Source organism: Cnephaeus nilssonii, assembly GCF_951640355.1.
Source record: "Cnephaeus nilssonii genome assembly, chromosome: X".
NCBI classification, from domain to species: domain Eukaryota; kingdom Metazoa; phylum Chordata; class Mammalia; order Chiroptera; family Vespertilionidae; genus Cnephaeus; species Cnephaeus nilssonii.
In genome coordinates, this window is record NC_137071.1 from 101,409,760 (window position 1) to 101,420,234 (window position 10,475).

The following is a 10,475-nucleotide window of genomic DNA, read 5'->3' on the forward strand; positions in this document are numbered from 1 at the left end:
TATCTTTCTGTGTGGTTGTTTGTGGGCCAACTGCTATCTTCCTTCTCACTTAGGGAGAGCAGCATGTGAGGGCAGAGTGCACTGTCATGGAATGCAGAGGGCTGCCCAGAGCTGAGGGGAGTGGCTGGGCCCATGGGGTGAGAGGTGGACACAGAGGAAGCTATATCACCCAATTGTGGGGTGGGCTGGCTGGCCTTCATCTGCCTGACTCCACCCAGGGAGGGACCAAGCAGGGTGTCCGCCTTTCCACTCTCCATCCTTCCATCTGTGACACCTGTCACCCTTGCCAGGCCTCCCCCAAAGTGAGTTCAGTTCAACCCCTGAATGTAAAAGGGCACGGGGGGTGGGGGCCTTCACTCCAGTGCCCCCTGATTCCCAGCGACAGGACCTGGTCGACAGGACCTGATCTCAGGACGGTGGCCACAGCTGCAGAACATAGATCTGTTTCAAGAAAAGTTGGGAATTCAGACTTTCATATGAGCCCCTATTCCAAAAGGTGGCAGTTTATTCACATTGTGGCAAAGACACCTTCAAGAGTAACATAAGTGGGTAAAGTCAGGGCCAAACCAGGCCATTTTGTCATCCAATCTCTCTGAGGCATGTGGACAGAACCAAGTCTCAGCTCTTCGCAGGACACTTCGGGGGTTTTCTTAAGCCTAAAAGACAGTAGTCTGTCTCCATTCTTGTTCTTTGGGATTTTTTCATCATCGGATAAGAGAATACGTACATCAGGGCAATCCTCTTGAGATACAATATTCCAGTTTCACCCATGTGACAATGATAGCACCCCTCAGAGGGAAGGAGCCGACTGATGGGGAGCAGGGAATTCTGAAAATGAAAGCAATGACAGAGATGCTAAGCCTTTCCTTCACTTGTCTGACACCCCTCTTCAGGCAGCCTGCAGGTCGGGAATCTGCTGGACCTTTACCACTTGATGTCCTGGCAGGCTGCCCTGGGCCCTACTAGGCAGTGTGCAGGGCCGCCTGGGCCTGGGGGGAGTCACCTCCCTGCCCCAGCCACTCCTGGTACAGCTCCGCACATGGGTTCTTGTCTCTAGGGGCCACACTGGGATGGTAGCGTAGATGCCTTCCATCTGATGCAGCAGTGCCCTTTCTGCACACCCGTTGTCCGCCTGGGCCTGGCCCCTGCCGCTTAGGCATTCCCGGCACAGGCCAGGACCTCCACGAAGTGGCAAAGGAACTTGCCTCTACATCTTCAGGACTACTTCTGGATGTTCCTAAATCCGTAAGCAGCCTCAAAGCGTAGCAGAACCTCTCTGTCCCTTTCAAGGGTGACCTCCTGGAAGTCTTTGTTCCTCAGGGTGCGGTAGGTGAGCACTCCCACGTCCTCGTTGAACAGCTCCTTGGCCATGTGCCTGAAGATGTGTGCCAGGCACCCGTCGGAGCTGGCACCCTCGTGGAGCCTCACCTCCTGCTCCTTCATGTCCACGGCAGCGTCATTCGAGGCGAGGTCACTTTGCTCCATTATCTGGACAATTTCACCCGAGGTTAACACGCAGTCAGCACCCTGGGAACTATGTAAAGCTGTGGGAACATCTTCTCAAAGGGCCTTCAGTTTCTTGTCATAACCCGGGGCCACAATGATGTGGAAAATCTTGTCTGGGGACAGGTTCTGCTGCCTGGTGAAATAATCCTTCACCAGAGAGCCCATGATCTGCTGGGGAGACTTGGCCATGCAGAGGTGGGGGTGATGGGGTGACCCAACACACGCTCTGCATATTGGACCCAGCCAGGACAGGAGGAGGTCAGCATGGGTAGCTGGGGCTCTTCCTCATGGTGCTGGCAGTACCGACACACAAATTCCTTCTGACTCTCCAGGATGCTGAAGTCCGCAGCTATCTTCATGTCAAAGACAGTGTGCCCCAAGGCTTTTGAGAAAACCACAGAGCCTTCTGGATGCATCAGTGACACTGAGGCTGAATTTAGCAGCAAAATAAGGCAGAGACTAAGGACACATGGACACTGCCAGCACCGTGTGCTGTGAGGTATCACATTTCTTATTAAGGTACAGAGTACAGAAGAAGTCCTTGGTGTTCTACTGAGAAACTTGGACTGCTTCCTCTGCGGTCACACAACTGTCACACGCCAGGCAGTCACTCAGAAATATCTTGGCATCGGCCAACTTATGGAATTCTCCCTTCTCTCCGTTCTCCTGAGCCGGACTCTGGACATTGACTGCGGCATTCTCTTTGTCATAGGTTTTTGTTTCTTACTACATTCCTTCCATGTGCAGTGATCACACTTCATCTGGAGCAGGGTGGGAGGGGGCCAGGCTGGCTTAGGTGACCTGGGGGAAGCACAGGGAGAGCAGCCAGTCACTGCTGGTCACCCCTGGTGCTGCTGGCAGTATCCTTTCTTCCTTGTGGAGCGGCTATGGAGGGAAAGTGGCCGCAGTGCCTGAGTTCCAGGAGGCTGGCAGCGCTGTCGGGATTGTGCCAGAGACGCTAGTCCATTGGTGCCTGGCCTGTCCTCTGGAGATTGAACCTATAGGACTACTAAGGAAGCCAGTCCCCAGTTCTCCCCAGCCTCCACCACTGATTGATTGGAGTCTGAGGGCCAGGAGGAGGGACCAAGAAGCCTGCCTTCCAGCTGATCACCAGTCCTTGCACCACTCACTCCGGTTCCTTGTTAACCATCCCCTGATCAATGGGAACCTGTGGGCCAGGGGAAGGAGCAAGCGGTCTGCCTCCCACCTGCTCACCAGTCGCTGCTGCCATGGATTCATTGGAGCCTGAGGGACCCCGGTTCCCTCGTTAGCCATCCCCTGATCAATGGAGCCTGAGGGCCAGGTGATGGACCAGTCGTCCATTCGGTAGTTATGGACCCTGGCTCTTTATATATATAGATAAGCTGTCAATGCTGCACAGCATGTACTGAGGCCTGCATAAAGCATTCACATAAGGATGAATGGATTGAGACTGAGTCAATCTTGCAAAAAAAAAAAAAAAAGAGAGAGAGAGAGATAGTCTAGGGCAGTGGTCGGCAAACTGCGGCTCGCAAGCCACATGCGGCTCTTTGGCCCCTTGAGTGTGGCTCTTCCACAAAATACCACGGCCTGAGCAAGTCTATTTTGAAGAAGTGGCGTTAGAAGAAGTTTAAGTTTAAAAAATTTGGCTCTCAAAAGAAATTTCAATCGTTGTACTGTTGATTTTTGGCTCTGTTGACTAATGAGTTTGCTGACCACTGGTCTAGGGTTTAACAACAGGGAAATTTTCCTTACTGGGATTAATAAAGTGGAGTGCCAATTGGAAATAACTATTCAGTTTTACATTCTTCACTATGTAAATCTCTCCATCACTAATACCCCTATACAAATTGGATGATTGCACCCAATTGTTATTTTCTTCTTTTAAAATTGCAAAACTAAAATGGATTAGTTCTAAAAGGCTGGCTGCACTACAGTTTTCCCTTTAATGTAAACCAGATGAGCAAAACAGCTTGAAAATGTTTGCATTTCATGGATCTTAGGGACATTTCAAAATATGTCACCATTACATTCACCAACATATTGAATGTCAACTACACAGAAAACAAAGGTGTGTGTGTGTGTGTGTGTGTGTGTGTGTGTGTGTGTGTGTGTGTTGTGGACCAGCAGGACACTAAATAAAGAGTCCTGTTTCCTACTCTCAGGGAGGTTTCAGGAAAGATAGTTTCAAATGCCCTTGGTCACAGGAATTACATACAAGGTGGGGCAAAATATGTTTGGAGCTGTTTGTGTGGAAAATAACCCAATAATTAGTAAATAATAATACAAGAATAAGCTCTGTGTTTCACGTATTCACAACTTGAAACCTACTTTTACCCCACCTTTATAATATGGTGACTAAACTTTGCTAGTACCCAAATACACAGGTTTTATTTCCTAGAAACTCTCAGTTTCTATCATCAAATTTAGTCAGATTATGATAAATGCTATAATACAATCAAATTACCAGAGGGAAAATATTGATTAGGGAAATTTCATAAGTTTCAAAGATGAGTTCATTTGAGTTGAGTCTCAAAAGATGAGTAGGACTTTAATAGTTAGAAAGGTAGTAGATGACTCTAAGCAAAAACAAACAAAACAAATCCAAACACAAAAATCCACATTATAAGCCAAGGGAAAGAGTCATGACATACCACTGAGTGTCCAAAAATCCACATTATAAGCCAAGGGACAGAGTCATGACATAGCACTGAGTGCCCAGAAAACATTATTTAGCCTAGTGTAACTGGACAATAGGAGTCAAAGTCCATGGTATGCAAGAGATGTTTAGGAAAAGAATGATCTATCTGAAATGCTTCATTCATTTATGTCTCATGACCTGAAAGAGACTGTGAGTCACCTAGGTCTATATTATTGGGATGTCTCTGAAACCTAGTTGTTCTATGTGTTTTGCAGAAACCCAATAAGCAAACTATTCTCTTCAGTAGGTGAAAACCAAAGAAAATGATCTATGAGCAAAGTATGATTCACAGCCTTGATTATTACACTGGAGTGGATCAGCCTTACTAAATTCTCCCTTTTCTATTGAACAATCTCTTCTCTGCCTGCTCTAGAAATAATTTGTCAAGCAATAAGGGTTGTTAGACCAGTACAATCTTATAGAAAAAGAAAAAACAGCAAGATGATGAAAAGAAAATATTTTAACATGAAGTTTATTTGGAATGTTTATGTCTCCAAAATTACTTTAAATAGTCTTTCTCTCCCTCCCTCTTCTCCTCCCCACCTCTTCCTTCTCTCCTCCCCCCCACCCCCCCGCTCTCTCACATACACACATACCAACACACAATATTTGTATACTTCTTTGGGAGGGGGGGCTAAATTTTTATATAATATAATATACAAACCTCTTAAGTGTATCAATTGATTTGTTTTGACAAAATCACACACCATGAAACCCAGACACTTATCAACGTATAGAATATTTTATCACCACTGAAAGCTCCATAATATAAATATATCACAGTTTATTTACCTATTTTCTAATTGACAACACCTGGGCTGGTTCCAAATTTGAGCTATGTTGAATAGAGCATGGTTTTTGTGGAAATATACTCTCATTTCCCTTAGGTAAATGCCAAGGAGTGGATTTTCTGTGTCCTAGAGTTGATTGGAGTCTGAGGGCCAGGATCTCCCAGTACATCCCTCAGACCAGGTTCCAGATGATTCCAACTCATTGTTTCATGAAGAAATTTATATCATTGTAGAAAAGCTTAGTGAAATTTTAATTTTATTAGAATTTGGGAAATATGCACTCTAGTTCTAGCCCTCTCACTTGCCTGATAACCTTTAAGATAAGTCACTTCTCCTCTCTCAGTATTTTTCATTTGTAAAATGAGTGCTTTGGAATCAATGGTGTTTAAGGATATCCAAGTTATCCTAATGTAAGATTATACTGAGGGCTGATAAAGTCTGAATGTTTGTGTCTCCCACCCCAAATTCATATGCTGAAATCCTAACCCACAATGTGATGTTATTAGGAGGCTAGGCCTTTAGGAAGCTCTGGTCATGAGGGTGAAGCCTTCATGAATAGGATTAGTGTTTTATAAAAAGACCCCACAGAGATCCATCATTTATTCCTCCATGTGAAGACACAACAAGAAGGCTGGACCCTGGAAGCAGTCCTTAGCATAATGGTGCAGGTACCTTGATCTCAGACTTCCAGCCTCCCAAACTAGGAGAAATAAATTTCTGTTGTTTATAAGCCCCCTAGTCTGTAGTATGTGTTATAGAAGCCAGAATGGACTGAGACAAGGACCTTTTAGGTACCTGATGGCAGAAAGATATTTGAGCGAAATCCTTCCCTCAAAACACTGTACCAAGTAATTCCCAGTCCATTTACATATTAACTTGTCCCTGGTTCTAGAACTATTCCAGCACTATGCCATATTTGGATATCAAACTCCGAAAGTAAAACCTCTCATAAAAAAACACACAACAACAACAAAAAACGGTAAAGAGGGTGAAATATGCTATTCTTATTATCCAGGCTAAGAACCAAAAAGTAAACATTTTTCAAGAATGATGACCTCATCTGCCACACTCAGTCATACATTTATCACACATTTATTGGGTTCTTACTAAAGTCCACATCTTATATAGGCACTGAGAATATAAGGATGAAATAAATATGCCCCTCAATCTGTAAAATAATATGGTCAAATGAGAAAGACATGATGGCTACAGATAAATTACCCTATTGACCAGAATGCAATCTAATATTTACAAAGTGTTACAGAACCATATTTTGATAAATTAGCAACTCATAGCAAATACTAAGGTTTATGCCACCAATTATGTAACTTGAGTCAGTTCAGTCCCTTGGGCTGTAGGGAAAATTCATCTGTCCTTTCTAACCTGGCATTACTAGCATGAGAACACATCAAAGATTTTACATTTTCTCAGAACCAGGATTGTTCTCACAGAATAAAATAGAAATACAGTGGGAAAATGCCCTATATCTAAAACTACCCTTTAGTGAGGTTGAAAGATTATCATTCTGAAATTCACTACTAAACATTTACATAGTAAAATTTTAACAGAGACATATACACAAATAAGCAAACCTGTATTCCCACAACTTACCCTCTTTATTGCATCATCATTGTTCTTTACTCTATGATACCAGAAGTAGTGTTTGTGAACCTTTATTTGTGCCATGGTATTAACTCAAATTTATCTACCGAGGTTTCTTTCAATTCCTGATGACTAGATTTTACTCTTTCTCACCTCTTCTCTCCACATGAAGAAAGCTATAAGAATGGAGATGAGAGCAATGTTACAACTGTAGGAATAGTCACAAGTCTACTCTGATTGAGTTCTTTATATTTTTATCTTGAAATAATTATAGATTCACGGAAGATGCAAAGAGTACAAAGAAGTCCATGTGCTCTTTACCTAGTTCCCCCAATGTTAACAACTTATATACAACTATTGTGCAATATCAAAACAAGGAAATTGATATCTGGTACAATTAACAGGCCATATTTAAATTCCATGAATTTTACAATACACTTAATGTGTGTTTACGTGAGTGTGTGTGTGTGTGTGTGTGTGTGTGTGTGTGTGGTTTCATGCAAGGTTATCACATGTATAGATACATGTAATTACCAATGGTCATGATATGAAACCTTTCATCACCACAAGATCCCTTGTACTGTTTGCTATTTTGTTTTTGTGATTTTGCGTTTCTAAATTTTATTCCATGGCATAGCATTCCTGGCACTTTTGAAGTTAGACATAAAAGAAAACTGCATCCGCCGAAACCGGTTTGGCTCAGTGGATAGAGTGTCGGTCTGCGGACTGGAAGGTTCCGGGTTCGATTCCGGTCGAGGGCATGTACATTGGTTGTGGGCACATCCCTGGTAGGGGGCGTGCAGGAGGCGGCTGGTCGATATTTCTCTCTCATCGATGTTTCTAGCTCTCTATCCCTCTCCCTTCCTCTCTGTGAAAAACCAATAAAATATATTGAAAAAAAGAAAGAAAACTGCATCCTAAAAATTACAAGGTAGATTAGGAAATAACTTTTTAACTATTGCAAATAATCTTTATAAAATTGAGTGGACATTTTAATTGGGGGCCATGTTGTATATACAGTATACTTGTATACTTTTCCACCTAATATTCAGTGGAAAGGTATATGGCTATTTGAATTTTGAAAATATGTTTTAATGATTTTTTTAGAGAAATAGGAAGAGAGAAGGAGAAAGAGAAACATTGATTTTTTTCCCAACCTTGTTAGGGGGAAAAACCTGCAACTTTGGTATGTGCCCTCACCAGGTATCAAACCCAGTGACCATTCAGTGCACAGATGACGTTCAACCAATTGAGCCACACCAGACAGGGCTTGAATTTTATTTTTTAAAAGATTTATTTTTAATTTTTAATTACAGTTTACATTCAATATTATTTTATGTTTGTTTCAGGTATACAGCATAGTGGTTAGATAATATTATACTTTACAAAGTGTTCCTCCAGATATTTTCAGTATTCACCTAACACAATATATAGTTATTACAATATCATTGACTATATTCCCTATGCTGTACTTTACATCACTGTGACTATTTTATAACTACTAATTAGTACTTCTTAATCTTTCTTAATCCTTCTTAACCCTTCACCTTTTTCACCACAACCCCTCTCTCCTCTGGCAACCATTAGTCTGTTCTGTGTATCAATGAGTCTGTTTCAATTTTTTGATTTCATTTATTTTGTTCTTTAGATTCCAGATATAAGTGAGATTATATGATATTTGTCTTTCTCTGACTTACTTATTTCACTTAGTATAATACCTTCTAGGTCCATCCATGCTGTCACAAATGGCAAGATTTCCTTTTTTTTTTTTTTTACAACCAAGTAATATTCCATTGTATATGTACCACTTCTTCCTTATCCACTGGTCTATTGATGGGCACTGGGTTGCTTCCATATTTTGGCTATTGTAAGTAATGCTGCAGTGAATATGGGGGTGCATATATTCTACCAAATTAATGTGTTGCTCTCTTTGGATATATACCCTGAAGTAGAATTGCTGGGTCATAAAACAGTTACAGTTTTATTTTTTTGAGGACTCTCTATACCACTTTCCATAGTGGCAGCAATACTCTGCATTCCCACCAACAATGTACAAATATTTCTTTTTTAAAGCATCCTCATCAATACTTGTTGTTTGTTTTTTTTTTTTTTTCAATTTTTTATTAAGAAATTATATGTGTACATATCTTACCATTGCCCTCCCCACACCCCACTCCCATATATGCCCCCACCCCCCAGAGTTTTGCATCCATTGGTTATGCTTATATGCATGCATACAAGTCCTTCGGTTGATCTCTTATCTCCCCCCCCTCTCCCTAACCTTCCCCTTGTAATTTGACAGTCTGTTTGATGCTTTACTGTCTCTGTATCTATCTTTTTGTTCAAGTTTATAATTTCTTTATTATCCATAAATGAGTGAGATCATGTGGTATTTTTCTTTCATTGACTGACTTATTTCACTTAACATAATGTTCTCCAATTCCTCCCAGGTTGCTGCAAATGATGAGAATTCCTTCTTTTTTATGGCAGCATAGTATTCCATTGTGTAGATGTACCACAGTTTTCTGATCCAGTCATCTGCTGACGGGCACCTAGGCTGTTTCCAAATCTTAGCTATGGTGAATTGTGCTGCTATGAACATAGGGGTGCATATATCCTTTCTAATTGGTGTTTCTAGTTTCTTCGGATATATTCCCAGGAGTGGGATTACTGGGTCAAATGGGAGTTCCATTTTCAGTTTTTTGAGGAAACTCCATACTGTTCTCCACAGTGGCTGCACCAGTCTGCAATCCCACCAGCAGTGCACGAGGGTTCCTTTTTCTCCGCATCCTCGCCAACACTTGTCGTTTGTTGATTTGTTGATGATAGCCATTCTGACAGGTGTGAGATGGTACTGCATTGTTGTTTTGATTTGCATCTCTCGGATAATTAGTGACGTTGAGCATGTTTTCATGTGTCTCTTGGCCTTCCTTCTGTCTTCTTTTGAAAAGATTCTATTTAGGTCTGTTGCCCATTTTTTTATTGGATCATTTATCTTCCTTTTATTAAGTTGTATAAGCTGCCTGTAGATGTTGGAGATTAAACCTTTATCAGTGATGCCATTTGCAAATATGTTCTCCCATGCAGTGGGCCTTCTTGTTGTTTTGTTGATGGTTTCTTTTGCTGTGAAAAAGCTTTTTATTTTGATGTAGTCCCATTTGTTAATTTTCTCTTTAGCTTCCATTGCCCTAGGGGCAGTGTCAGTGAAGAATTTCTTTTGGCATATGTCTGACATTTTGCTGCCTGTGGATTGCTCTAGTATTTTTATGGTTTCCCGTCTTATGTTTAAGTCCTGTATCCATTTTGAGTTTATTTTTGTGTATGGCGTAAGTTGGTGATCAAGCTTCATTTTTTTGCATGTATCTGTCCAATTTTCCCAACACCATTTATTGAAGAGACTGTCTTTATTCCATTGTATGTTCATGCCTCCTTTGTCAAATATTAATTGAGCATAGTGGTTTGGGTCAATATCTGGATTCTCTATTCTGTTCCATTGATCTATATGTCTGTTCTTGTGCCAGTACCAGGCTGTTTTGAGAACAGTGGCTTTGTAATACAGCTTGAAATCTGGTATTGAGATCCCTCCTACTTTATTCTTCTTTCTCAGGATTGCTGTGGCTATTCGGGGTCTTTTTTTATTCCAGATGAATTTTTGGAGAGTTCTTTCAAGGTCTGTGAAATATGCCGTTGGTATTTTAATGGGGAGTGCATTGAATCTATAGATTGCTTTGGGTAGTATGGACATTTTAATGATGTTGATTCTACCAATCCATGAACATGGTATGTTCTTCCATCTGTTTACGTCTTCCTCTATCTCTTTTTTCAGTGTCCTGTAGTTTTCCGTGTATAGGTCTTTTACCTCCTTAGTTAAGTTTATTCCTAGGTATCTTAATTTT

The 10,475-nt window shown here is 41.5% G+C and overlaps 1 pseudogene across 1 annotated transcript; it reads right to left on the reverse strand.

Moving 5' to 3' along the window:
• Positions 1-962: 962 nt before the first annotated feature.
• Positions 963-6,663, reverse strand: LOC307096044 (nuclear prelamin A recognition factor-like; annotated as a pseudogene). Its single transcript has 2 exons — positions 6,589-6,663; positions 963-2,184 (listed from the first exon to the last, which is right to left on the reverse strand). The product of its transcript is annotated as a nuclear prelamin A recognition factor-like (transcript).
• Positions 6,664-10,475: the final 3,812 nt, after the last annotated feature.